Source organism: Corapipo altera, unplaced genomic scaffold (genome assembly GCF_003945725.1).
Source record: "Corapipo altera isolate COAL_440 unplaced genomic scaffold, ASM394572v1 2, whole genome shotgun sequence".
NCBI lineage: Eukaryota > Metazoa > Chordata > Aves > Passeriformes > Pipridae > Corapipo > Corapipo altera.
In genome coordinates, this window is record NW_020884890.1 from 8128353 (window position 1) to 8143060 (window position 14708).

Below are 14708 nucleotides of genomic sequence, written 5' to 3' on the forward strand. Positions count from 1 at the left end.
CAAGGACCATTTATTTTCTGAGCTGCTTGGAGCCAGTTGACAATGCTACTGCTTTTAAAATGTTTTAAATAAAGTTTGAGATGCAAGTAAAGGACAGCTATTTAGAATAGGATGTACTAGAAGGTATGTTACTACCGCTATAAAATGTAATTTTTCCTGCTAATTATTTTCTACTTTTGTAGATTTTAATTTGCTCTCACCATTTTTTTGTGTAAATTTTGATATAAAAATAAAATTGATGACAATAAAAAATCATAACCAAGTTTCTCAGCTGGAAGAAAAAATATTGGCTTATTGTAGCCTCTGTAGCATTTATTCTTCCTTTTTAGAATTATTTCCTTTTAAGATACTAAGTTATCCTGAAAATATTTATTCAAGAATAGCATCTTACATTCTTTTTGGATTGTCATTAAAGAAAACAATAATAAGCAGCAGTTTCTTCAGGATCTTGAATTCCAAGATAAATGTAATAAAGTTTGTGGTAGTGTTTTATTGTTTACTGCTTGGAAAAACTTCTGCAACAGCAGAATACTGCTCTGATTTTTGAGCTGCTGCTAATGAAGTACAACTAGACAGGGTACGGTTGCCATGAGTCAGGAAATGTGAATGTTCCTGGACAGAGGCCAAGGAAGCTTATGCACATCAGAGATGAGATGTATATGTATCCTCTGGAGAAGATACACTAAGTTGTTTTGAAGCATCTCAAGCTGCCTGATCCAAGAAGCAACCAAATGACCACCCTGAAACAAGGTTACTAGCTCTCTGTTACTCAGTCCCTCATTTTTACACCAGGAAAACAAGAATGAAGTAGGCTGTCCAAGGCAACTTAGAGATTAGATATTAGGTTCAACCATGACACAGTAGGCCCAAAACCCTGAGGGCTTAACTTTGTTCTTTCACTGTAAAAACAAGAAAAGAAAACTCCTAAGTTAAAAAAACAAACAAACACATCCCAACAACAATAAACCAAAACAAAAATACCCAAAACCCACTCAACAACCAAAAACATCCCCTCTGATATGCTACAATTTGCCGTGAGACTTTAAATAAACCTTTTGAACTCACAGTCTGCTTAAGTAAGCATGAGTTTTTTGTAAGAGAATGGGCGCTACCGCTGTACACATCGGGAGAAGCTCCACTCTCCACAGTGTCAAATCATTTGCTGAAATGCTGCTACACTTCAGTGTTGCACCATATGCAACTCCCTAGCATTCTTTGAGCCTTTTGTTCCTGTGGGTCCCTATTTTTTGAGTGAAATTAACTGGTTTCCTAAAGCTAGTTTAGATTATTTAAAAGGGTACCACTGGTTTCTTTTCCTTTCTACACCTCTTTCTTGCAGCTGAACATAACCACCCCCAGAGACTTTGAGTTTTCACTCTCCCATACCCTTTTTTGGTAGGTGCATTGTCCTTATCTTCCCACAACCCTTTCCTGTGTCATGGCCCAAGGCAGGACTACGGCTTTTAGTCCTCTCCCAGCAGTGCAGGACATGCAGATCAGTTTGCTGTGCTGGTCCACCCAAGTATGTGGGTGGCTGCTTGGACTTCCATATTTCACATCTTTTTTTTCAGGAGAACTCTCGCAACCAAGACCTGAGCTCCCTTTCATGAAATCCAGCGAAGGGTCATTTATTACCCCATTTTTTCCTGCACCAGGAAAGGCCCACAAGCAAACTAAGAAATAATTTCCAGACCTCCTACTTTGATCTGGGATAGTTTTGAGGCCTCCTTTGCAGTTGTCACTGCCATTGTACCATGGCAGGGCACAGTGTGCCTGACCCATGTTGCCTTCGAAGGTGTTTCAGCAGCTGTGGTCTATTCTGTGCAGTGGCATATATGTAAGAGTGGGACTCTGTCCTGCTCCCAAATTCACTGTCCCTTCTGTCTACTGGTATTGCCAATCATGGTGTTCAGAATCCTGAGAAAATCCTCCAAAGTTGTTTTTCAGGAGATTTTAAGGAAATACATCATGGTAGCAGATCATCGTCAGGTCAGAGACTTCAACTTGCTTGAAGACATCAGGACAGTATTTTTTCTAACTTTCTTTGGTTTCAATTAAAGCTAAGAGTCATGTAAGGCATTACTAAGTCCTAGGGTAAATCCTTATCAAAAATCTCAGTTGCTAAGAGAGTCATTTGAGTTGCCACCATTGCTTTAACAAAGCAGGCATGACTGGAGAACCTGGCTACCCACTGAGCCTGCAGGAGACAGCAAGCAACGACATTTCTCTTTTCCGAGTGCTTTCTCTTCCTCCGGACAGTACGTGAGGTTTGTGTAGTCTCCCCTCAGTCCCCAGAGCTGCCCCACCACCAGCTAATTTGGGCAGTCACCTCTTGCCCACCCCTTCTCACAAAGGTCCTTTTTCCTCCAAGATTTTTTCTTCCTCAGCAGCCTCCTTCTTGTACTAGGAAGCTTGTTCTAAGCACTCCCAAAATAACAACAAGCTCACAAGCTGACAGCACCCTCTTTGCCCTGTGAATTACTTCTGGTACAACTGAACCTGAGGGAATGGTTTTGTTTTTCCTGAAACATCTTAATATTGACACTAGCTTGGTTTCTATTCTGGTTCTCTTCTTGAAGCTTCCTGGTCACATCCCTGGTCCTTTTCCTTCCTTTTTCTGCTGTGTTTTACCAGTATGGCTGACTTCTTTCGTCCCATAGTTAAGCTTTCTCTGGGGAGCTCCTCTAAAAATACATATTCTTGTCAGTCAGACTAATTCAATTTCTATTGCTACTTCTCCCAGCAGAATCTGGTTTCCAAGAAGGGCTATTTAAATCTCCTTATTCAAAGCTATTGACATGATGTTCAACACTGCAGCATCTCAGAGTGTGAAAGTCACTACTATGTTTATTCTTGTAACATTCCAGGTTGTTATTAAAACTCTAGAAGTAAATAACTTGCTGAGAGTCATATAGGGAGTCCCTGATGTGAAAGCCAGCAATTTAACCAGATTCCTCTTCCCTGGTGACAACTACCACCTCACATTTTAAGGTAACATTATTTCAAAGGCATAAACAACAAAATTCAAATATTACATAAATATTTTGGAGAGAGAACCTGAATTTAGCAAAGTGCCTCTCATGAATAAGGAATCTATCAGATGTCCAGTCACTCTTACAGCCTGTTTCCTGCAATGTGATTTAGTCTTTGTACAACTAATGCTGGATTAATTAACCCTCCTTGTGTGCAGTTATGCCTGCCTCATTTCTAGATAGTCACTGCTGTCTGGGAGAGATTTTTTGAGTTGACATCGATAGCCTGTAGAATTGTTCCTGCTCTACTTACTCCTTAACAAACTATTACAATTGTTGTGTTATGTTAAGGATATTCACTGAACACTTACGTATATTATTCAGTTTATTTCTGATATTTTCCTATGTTTCTTTTGTGCTAAGCCGAGGAGAAACTCATTACACTGCCTATAGCTATCACGTATTTTTCTAGCACTTCATTAGTTCTCAGAGACCTGTACTGATAAAGGTTGTGTGGCTGCTAGTGATACTGAACAGAGGCTAAAAGTTTGTATTACTGCAGGGAATTTGTTTTCTTGGAATGATGTAGCTGCGTCACTATCACAGAGAGGGCTCTAAACAGTTCCTCCTGGGCTCCCAAGTACCACAGCAATCCTGCTGTGTAAATCCTGTAAATTTCCATTTGTAAATACATCAAATTTTATATCAAAGGTACTTACATTGTACCCCCTTAATCTTTCTAATAAAACGTTGTTCCAAAATAATCCGGGGTTTAAGAACATGTTCTCTAAAAGCAGAGAAATGAGTTTAGCTTTTTTTTTTCTCAAACTCATAAGCTACGTTTGAAACCTTGGCCCATGTGGATATGAGGTAGGTAGTTAAAGATGCTGTTATCTGGTTAACCCATGGTTTAGAGGTTTAGCTTTAAAACACAGCTCCCTGGCCTCTTGCTAAAACACTTCTTGTCTGTCCTAGCTTGTTCTGGTGTCTTTCAAAGCACGATCTCTTGTTTCTAAATCTCGCTAATTTTCTCATTAACTTAAGCCCCACTGAAGCATACAGCAGCTGTTTTATTTAAAAAAGCTGCCAGCGTATTTTGTACCACCTCTGTGTGTGTGCGTGTGTGTGCCTGCACAAGACATATCAGTTCCTCGAGTTCCTCTCTGCATCAAGGGCTGAGTTTGCCCTAGACAAGTACAATGCGATCTGAGACCTCTAACACCACCATCTGTGAGAATTCCCTAGTCTTCTTCCACCCATCTGTACTGATGATGGCAATATTTTAGTTACAGTTCCAGTTTTAGAACATTATTTTCGGAATTACTTGAAGAGAAGAATACCTGTCTTCAGTGGTAATTCTTATCAGGTATGAGAAATCCTATATGGAAAGATTGCCACATCCCTTTGAATGCCACAAAGCCTCTACTTTGTCCTTGCTTCATGCTACAGTAATCACTACCAGGCAAGTTTAGATGCTTCCACATGAAGGGCTTTTCTAAACAAAAGAGTGCAAACTAATCTCAGGTTAACCAGAACTCCATCTAGGAATCCTGTTTGCCATATGTGCATCATGCTCTGTTCCTGATTATGATACAATTGGAAAGAGATGTTCAGTGAGAAAAGTGATCTCAGCAGTGGAAGCAGTCTCCAGAGTTTCCTTCCTCAAAGTAGCATCTGTTTTTCCTTCCTTATTTGCATATTACTTACAATCTCAATACTAGGTTTTCAGCTTATTGGACTACCTGGGAAGATTAAAATAGAATATCCTTAACCTTTTTATTAACAGAATTGTTTTTGCACAGAGATGGCACCTTAATGGGTACCTGATTCTAAACGTTTTGCTTTCAAATAGTATGTGGCAGGGAGGAGAAGGAAGATGGTGTGCATTCTGAAAGCTGGAGCAAGCTAGGATAAAAAATTACATATAAGATTTTTGGTCCTTATTATTCCCATTTTAGGACATAACTCATTGAATATAAGAAAATCAAACAAAAAACCCACTACAAATATTGCTTCTTTTTCAATTTTGAATGTGCCAAATACCTATGATTTGTGTTAGTATTAATCATCTCTCCAGTCATTTTTATTCAGTGTATGTATTTTGATACACTGATTATCATCTCTGGCAAAATATTCTTTGACCAGTTATGTCCAATACTTTGTAATCCAAAGATCACAAAGATGTGAGACAGTAGAATAATTATAAATTAAAAATTCTCAAGATGTATGAACATAATCAAAGCCCCAAGCAATCTGATCAGAATCCGGAGTTAGTCCCATTTTGAGTGAGACTGGATGACTTCTTTTCACCTGAATTCTGGTTCTGTAAATAAGTAGCACCTCTCATTCAGAGGATATGCCACTGTGACCCTGCCTTTTACTATCTGCAGCATGATGCCTTTGGTGACTCAGATTCTCACTTCTGTCTCATGCCTCGGAAGCAGCAGTGGTTCCATAGCCAGCTGCCTCATAACACATGGTTGCCCTGGCACTCAGGAGCTCTGCTGCCATGTATCTCCTTCTCCTCTGCTGCCATGTATCTCCATGTCCCTATAAGGGACATCTTGTTCTGCACTATGTCTAACATGCTTGAGGACATCTAGCATGGCATCATTCCCTTCTTTGTGTCTCCCGCCTAGAGTCAAAAACTGGAATGTTTATTTTTCTCTAAAGACTTTTATCACACTGAGGAACTGAAACCCTTATCTACTGGAATATAATTTATGTTTCTTTTCATTACAGAAATCCTTGTTGAAGCATAAAAGGAGAAGGATTAATACACTGTAGAAGAACTACTGTAAACCGTACCTTAAAAGTTGGACCCAAGAGGTTTTGCAATTACAGAGGGTGAGACAAGTGAGATCTTGGGGATAATTAGGAATGACAGACACAGGAATTGAATAACTTTAGCATGACAAATATATGCTTAATTATATTTTAGTATTTTAGACCAAACTAGTTATCATTACCTTTCACGTGTTCTCCCACCCTTTCATTTATGTCCTTGCATATGGCTATTTCTATGGTCATTTTTTCAATAAAAGTAAGAATGTTCTTTGAGGCATATAACTACATAGCGTGAGGTTTTACGAATACCCTCTCTACTAGGTTCACAAATTTGAATTTCAGGATAAGTTGTGTATGTTTTTCTTCAGTGTATATTTGTTGTCACAGTAACAGCAGTTTTCCCAATAAATGGAAATTGCATCGTTTCCTTAGCACTCAGGTTATTGCACTGAAATAGCACCATGAACTCACCATTACTTCTCCCTTCCTGTTGTCAAGATCTCATTCAGTTACAGAAACAGGCACTAAAACAGGTTAGTTAAGATATGTGTGGATTAGAAAGCTGAAGTGAATCTGCTTAGTCCCATTACATGACTCATGCCTGTGTGGGAAAGACCTTATTTTCACAGAGATCTCTTAGATAAACAAGGCAAGTTGGCAGCAATTCGATTACACTGATGCGAGCAGTCTCCTGCTTTCTGTTGCATTCATTTACTTTGTATTTTCTGAAAAATGCAAATAGGCTGATAAACTCCACTGAGAATTCTTTTACCAAGGACACATGAGTTTTCATTTTCAACTGTTTTTTTTATAATAGGGCCAGCCTTGAAAACAGTTTCTAAAAAAATCCTTTTCTGTTACTCCAGTAGAATCCTTTTTTTTTAATCAAGTTTTTTTTTTGAAAGTTTGTTAGTGGAGCTGTAGGTCTTGCTATCCACAGCCATAACACACTAGTTAGTTAGATGCCTCTCTCTTGCAAACACATGAGCCTCTAAACCCTGTGGACTTCAGAAAATGGATTTAGCTTCCAAAATATCACTTTTACATATGCACTGGAACAGACTTTTGAACAGCACAAATCACAAAACACTATACTCTTTGACACCATTTCCCCAAAAAGGAAAAGCAATGAAAGCAGCCTTTATTGTACTAAAGAGATCTAAAAGCGTATAAATCAAACTGGAAAAGTTCTTTGCAAATTGATTGAGGTCTTCGCTCTTGTTCAGAAACCCCACCTGTTTAAATCTGAATGACTCTGGCCACATCTTAGACAATTAAGATTTTAATTGTTATTTTATCAGCTTTGAAATGAGACTCACTTGGACAAAGTACAGCAGTCTGTTAGATTCACACACCCCTTTGCTTCTGTCAGCACACAGCAACCCGACGGGTTGTCCATTTAAGGCAAAAAGTACAAGCTCTAGCCTATTTCCCTGTACTTCGGATGTGTTTGTCCCACTCCTTCAGCAATGCATTCTGTAATGCCAAAAAACATTTCCTTTCTTACAGCAGTCATACACACATGCACACACATATATACATTTCTCATTAAGTTTTAATTAAGTTTTTAATTGTAGGAATTGTCTCTTTCTCTGTATTTCTGAGTGTGTAAAACATTGTGGAGGAGGCCACAATCTATGTAATCTTATATATCATCTTCAGAGCTACAATTTGTACGCTTTACTTGTGGATTTAGATTTAGAGATATAGTCCAGCCAAAGCAGAATGAGAATGAGAGGGCAAAGACATCTTGAATTAAAAAAAGCACAGCTGTCTCAACATAGGCAGACTTTCTGTTTGCACTGATATTAGTACTTATTTTACTATGATGCTAAGAATAAAAAGTAATATAGAAAGTACAGATTATCTGCAGAATCAGGAAGAGTAGGTGAAAAGACCCAAAATAAAAGGAAAAATCTAATCAAGTACTCTGAAAGGCATGCTTTTCAGAAATACATTAGTTGTCACACAATTTTCAACGTGATCAGAGACTCTCACTATTTCTTCTCATCAGGACATAGGCACGATTGTTTCTGTCCTTTGGACACCTAACCTCAAAGCATAACTACAGGACTGTTACAAGTTCTACTAGTACTAACGTGGTACAAATGCTAGCTACTAGATAGAAAAAGAGAGGTTAAGAAATCTTAATATTTTATGAATTGTTTCCTCAGTTATCCAATATCCTCCAAAGCCAAGAAAAGCCTGTATTCCCCAAACAATTACCAGTATACTGTATAAAATTAGGAAACAACTTTCAGTAGGAAACACTGAGAGAAATGAAAAGAGAAGAAGATAGAAATTGAAAGAACCACAATAAGATGGTGAAACTGAAAAGTTTAGGTGTTTGGGTTTCTTGTAAAGAAATACTGAAACTATTCTATAGAACAGAATATCTTTATTTTATCACATACACTATTTTATCTTCCCAGCTTTCAGTTCTTATCCTAGGTTTTATATACTAAATATTTTTGGTGAAATAGGAAGTATGAATAGATTGAGTTCCCTTTCCTTTGTATTGTTGTTTCATCTGACTTCTTCACAAATATTCACTCTATTTCTCCAAATAGCATTTTAGATATGTATAAGGACAAAATCTTCACTCCAAATTCAGTTTATATATTCAAATTGCATGGCAATCTGCAATGACAGACCTTGAGAAAGGAAGGGAAAAAAAAAGAAATTGGAGGAAAAGGAAAATGTCTCTTAGGAAAAAAAATTTTTTGGACACGAATATAGATGATCCATTTTGTTAAATGCTCTTGAGGGAAATTTATCTGTTAATTACTGAACACTAAAACCTGATCTTATTAAATTCAAAGGAAATCTCACTCTGAGTTCAGTGGCATAAGCTGACCTCTGACTGGAACAGCTCTGAGGCACATTCTTAATTTCTGCCTGAGGGTACATCAGCTGAATTAGATAAGATTAGCAAAAGCCTTAAATTAAGCATGTGTGGAATCTGTGCCAGCAGAAAGATCCTGTATCAGGAGGAGTTTTACTGACACACCTTTTAGTATGGAAATGGCTACAGTGGTGAAATTGTGAGCCAATAGAGCAAAACAGGGCATACTAGCAAAATAGAGATTTCCTAATTTACTGATGCTTACTCCACAAGTTGCTTCCAGGTAGCACATCTGTATCTTCAGGAATCCTACCTTGGTCGACATAGCTCTGTTAATAATAAAGTTCAGTCTTTTCATGATATGAGTGTCAGGTGCTACAGTGAGTGGCACTATAGAAAACTCCTGTGTTCTTGTGACAATTTCTAGCTTACTAAAGTAGCATAGAAGGTGGGCCAGTTAACATCAGAGCTGAAGGTTAATAGTCTATCAGATATGAGAAGGAGAGGTACAGGAAAATCAAGGTATATCTAAGCAGGGACCAAACAGTGCTCAGACTCAAAGATGAATTTCAAGTCTTTGAATTTTATGTTAAAACCAAGCAGACATTCTATAAAGAGATTGAAAGACTGAGGTGATGAAAAAAACACTCAGTTAAGATGATGAATTAGCTGTGGCTAGATTGTCTAAAATTATAATAAAATAAATATAATAATTAAATAATAGTTCATAATAAATAAACATTACCATAAAATAAATTATAATATTGCTTCAAGGAAGGTAAATGAAGAAGTCAGAGAGGCTGGAAAGTGGATTCATACTGGGAGGAATACACAGTCTTTAGCACCATTAAAGACCTCATTTATTCCACAGTTATTCTAATATAAACCAAATAAAAATAATGTTAAATGGGGAAAATAAATGGATATGCTACATCTACTTGTCTTCCACAAAAATCTCTACAATGGAGTGTATCACCAAAACATAAACTACTTTTTGATTTGATATAAAATTGACCTTGGTTTCACTGTAGTCAGTAGGAGAATTGGCTATTTTTCAAATATGAAACCATCTGTTGAATAGCCACATTACATATTCCACAGATTTGATTGGAAAATCCCAGAGCCTCTTTGTGAACACCTGTTGAGAAAAGTAATTTTAGCCTCCTCCTCCATTTTGAAGTGGAAAGGAAGACAGATGTATGTAAAATCACAATGTGTTAGAGTTGGAAGTTGCTATTAGACTGTTCAAATGTCACTTCATTTCATAGTTATCAGGCTAATAAATATGCTTTTTGATTTTAAAAACTTTGCTAAAAGTAAATTGTGCAAGACAACTAAAGTTGTAAAACCACACATTATGCTGAGCAACAACTAAACTGAAAAAGCAGTCAATATCAGCATATCATTTTCCCAGACTTTGCCATCCTTATATATTCAGAAGGTCATTTCTCCACAGTTTAATTTGCCAAAAGTTTCAGTAAAGAGAAGAAACAGTAATTTTCACTTAAATGTCAAGATGACAAAAACTATACAAATCATATTGTCTCGGTTTTAATCCTCACTGTATAGACTTCTTATGAAAAAATAACTTTCTCAAGATATGTCCCTATTAAAAAGTAATTCCAAAGTTTCCTTTCAAGATTGAGATTTAGGATTCTATAGTGCTCTAGTAATTCCACAGTAATGATTGTCACATTAAATCATGGCCACCAAAAAGTGTTTCTATTTAGTGCTTTAGTGTGCCCCTTGCTATGAAATAAAATGTAAACTTATTATTTTTTGCTTTTAAGAATTTTCTTCCATTCTAATACTTCATTTATTTTGTTGTTTCACAGGCAGTTACATTCTCAGTCACCAAGTCAAAGTTGCTTCAAAGTATTTTAATTCCATCCAATCCATCCCCTGCTAAGATGTGGTATTGATGTAATTTATGTAGTATGCAGGGATGCAACTAGAATTATTTAGTGAAAGGAAGACATTCTCATCTCCCTGAGGCAGTCCCAGAGTCCACAGACTAAGTGTCAAACACCACAGACAGTCAGCATAGACTCAGTTAGTTCATTCCTTCTTTAGAACAAATATTTTTCATCTGAGACAATTCTATACAAATCTGTGGTTTTGCCTGGGTTAAGTACATTCCTTAAATCTTTGCTTTCACAACTGAATTCATATTGCATATGAACTCATAATCAGTATGTCTTTTAAAGATTCATGCATACTCAATTCCTTTCTTTGGAGAAAATGGCTTTAAAATATGTGGTGGGGAGGGTGGGAGGAATCCATTCTTCAATTGATCAAGCAGCTTTTATCAGTTTAGACAAAGTAAATCATATTAAGCAATTCCTCCCTTAAATTACATGACCCTTATGGGGTCATAGGACACGCATTTCCAACAGACAATCAGGTTTCCATCCTACTGTCAGGGTAAAACATCTGAGAACTGGTTTCTCATTTATTTTACCAGAAGAAACATACACTTTAACAACAATGACTCAGCTCAAGCACACTTAGGTACAATAAACATAAGGTCAGTCTTTTCGACACTTGAATTATACAGCTAATCAAATGAACAGAGATTAATATCCATTATATGTAAATAAGTACAAGAGAAAGAACCAAGAGCTGTTGTCACAAAGGTAGTACGAAAGGCATCAGGTGTGTCCGTGTGAGTTAATAAGGAAACAAAAAGTACAAATGTGCTGGGTCATGAAGTTAATTCTGTTACTGAATGACTATTTCCTCCTATTTATCACACAGGCTGCCACTGTTTTTAATAGCTGCTAGACTATCATTGGTAAGGGATGATATGTATTCTATTATTAAATGTTGGTTTGTCTTCTGTCAGCATGTAAGCAGATATAAGCAAGATACATGTCAAAATCTATGCACACTTTTTCATATTACTACTAGCTACTTGATTGTGCTTGTTCTCAGAACTGCAAAAGTTATTTAAACAATGCTTTTCTATGGTGGAAGTGTAAAAAGACCCCCAAAATCTAAAACTTTAATCCCAGCTTTCACCTACTGACAATATTTTCAAACCATTTAGAAGATTGTTCAAAGAAGGAAAAAGACAACATACATTAGAAAAGAAAATTCTTTTAAAAAAGACCCTGGAAAACAAAAGTTCTTTAAAAAAAAAAAAAAAAAAAAGGCTTTGGAGCTCAGTCTTACCTGTCAGCAACACGAACCCAGGAATATGTCCTTTAACACTGTAAGATCACAGTAGCTTGTCCCACAGCACTACCACAGCAGTAGACTGCTCCAGCTCAGGAGAACACAAAGATAGAAACTTTTCCCACGTTCCTAGGTCTACCAGCCGCTGAAGTAATGAAGAAAAGAAGGTGGAAAAGAAGAAGACTGGAGCTGCTTCTCGCAGAAATCCCAGGCAGGAGGAGTAGGAGTACTCTGTCTGTGTCTCACCCAGACTTTTGTTTAAAAGTTTTTTCAACTGTTGCTAGGTGGTGTTAGGCTTTGGCAGTTTAGTTCTCAGATTGTATTTCCCCTCTTCTGGTCTCTTCACACAATGTTACAGCAATGACTTCGTTGAGCTCAGCTCGCTTGTGCTATATTTAACCAGTGTTCTCAGCAAGTCAAGCCTGTCAACAGCTGAGAAGTTTGGAGCAGGCTTTGCTGAGTTCCTCAGCTGCTGAATTATCAGTGGATGTAGCACTGCACAGCCCAGCTACTACATTCACTGAAAGATTGTGGGGAAACTGTCAAATCCTTTTAAGGGCTTCCAGTGACTTCACAGGAGTAATTACTATTTAAAGCACTAAGTACAAAATGTGTATTTAGGCATATATTTTAGACTGCTAAAGAAAGAATACTTGTGTTCGTAGCAGATGAGTTCAATTATTTATACAGTGAGAATTTTCCTAGGACAAGTAGGAAGTTTATAATTTGAAAGGTATGCACTTCAATTGAGGAAAAAGTACATGTGGGGAGAACTTTTTGCAGCATAATTTCTTACAGAGTTTAAATATATTAAGATGACACAGAGAAATTAATGAAAGGCTTAGGCTGGAAAGTTTTCACTGTGATATTTATTCCAAAGACAACCTTTTTCTCCCAGACCAAGAGCTTCCTACAGTAATTTCTACACTGTCTCTAGCTCTCACTGAAGAAGAAAAGGAAAGCCACACAAATCACTATTTGTTTGATATGAGTATTAGGAACATGTTACTGCAGGGCTGTACACATTCTGATGTATACACACTTGCTTCTGGACCTAATTGCTGTTCTTAATTTTAAGCCATAAATCTCTTAATGCACAGATCAGTAGTAACATTGGACTGCTTTCAGCTGACAAACCATGATATCAGGACTCTACAAAGATGTTGCAGATCTCAGACTCCAGAACAAGGTTCTACCACCTTGTGGCAGAACAGTCTCTGAAAATATCTCCGGGAAAGAAAATTCCCTACCCCAACAACTTGGCTTTTCTCTAGTGTTGATCTCTGGTATTGATCTAGGATTTGATGAAGAAGAAAGAAAGAAAGAAAGAAAGAAGAAAAGGAAGAAAAAAGTAAAAAGATACTAAGAGATTTGATGGTTGATATTTATACATGAAGACATATCAACCTTTCAGAGCAAAAAAAGAAAGATTCAAGCAAGTCATAACAGCATCCTGCAGTGATGCTGGGTTGCTGTGCAAGGAGCAGGATGAGTAGTGAAAATGTATCATGCTCTGTGATTTCAACATGCAGGAACACATTTGGCCACAACTACATGAGATACCAGGGGGTGAGTGCAAGCACTTATGAGAAGCAGCTGCAGAATTAGCTGTAGCCTGGTGCTCTAACCCTGTCTCTGGAATTACTTCTGCTTGATCTGTGTTATTGTCTAAACAAGCAAGGAACAATGAAAAAATACTTTCATTCCCAAGTTGCTCATAAGGAGAAAATGAAGTAAATATTAGGTATTATGTCAAGTAACTGATATTTAGACATTGATGACACATTTATGAAAGCCCTAAACACTTGATCATGTCAAATATATTTTAATTTGGAGACCAAGTAATAGTCACTAATTTCCATTTCCATTTCAATATTTGACTTGGACAGAATAGCTAAAATGTATAAAAAATAAGAACACTTCTGTTTTTCAGAAACAGCTATTTGGAAGACTATTGTAGAGACAGATAATATATGGGTATAAAGTTTGCTGTTACATGCTTTCACTTTGAACTGAAGCGAGTTACAGATATCCACATTCTAAAAAGAATATCTAATTTTGTTCCCTCATATAAAATTGAGGTACTCCAACCAGACGAGTAACATTTTGACTATTCTGGCCTTAACTTCTTGCTCAAAGTGCAATATTAATAGCACCTTATTCATTCAAGTATAATAAATCAGACAAACAAAACAACTTGGCTCATAGATCTCAACAAAAACCAAATGATTCTCAACATTTCTCTCCCATTAGTTAGTGCCATATTCACTGAGTGGAAAAGAATAAAACTTCTTAGGAGGCATTCTCTGCTGCCAGCCCTTCTGGGTGGATTTCAGTAGCGACCTGCTGGTACAAGTCTGCTCATTCTTGTACACTTACAAACTCACTCCCCAGATGTGCACCATTGATATTAATCCTCTATAACAAGGTGATTTTCAGCAAAAAAAACTTTGGGAAAACAGAATTGATTAGGTTTTGCAAGTGGAATAAAAGGAAAAACAGAACCACGAAAGAAACTTTTTAGTTTGGCATCCTACATGGTCCAGCATCATCTGAAGTCCTAGTGACATCCTACAATTAAGTTTAAAAAGTGACTTCCGTATAATTTCTGATAGTTTTGTTATCTCTTAGTCAAGCAACCAAGATACTAGAGTCCAAAGCAAATAATTCTAACAAAATTTGTCTGTGGAAGCCAAAGCTCTCAGCATTATTTCAAGTCAAAGCACCAAAGGCCAGAGCAATGCAAAGTAAAGGGAAAAAAACGTGGCTCTAGGGAGTGAAGAAGAGCAGCAGCAGGACCCGCTGACATTTTTGAAGATAATGCTAGTCACAAATACATAAGAGGGACTGTCATTGTCAACACTATCATATTTCTTTGTACTTACTTTGCTGGAAAATGCAAGAAAAATTTTTATTACCTGATCTCT

At 37.1% G+C, this 14708-nt stretch overlaps 1 protein-coding gene across 1 annotated transcript in view; it reads right to left on the bottom strand.

Annotated features, from left to right (window-relative positions):
• Positions 1-12167, bottom strand: part of FILIP1 (filamin A interacting protein 1) — a 114732-nt gene extending 102565 nt beyond the window's left edge. The window contains exon 1 of the mRNA XM_027645025.1: positions 11779-12167. The gene's annotated coding sequence lies outside the window, so the exon portion shown is untranslated. The remainder of the gene's footprint in view (positions 1-11778) is intronic.
• Between the last annotated feature and the right edge of the window lie 2541 nt (positions 12168-14708).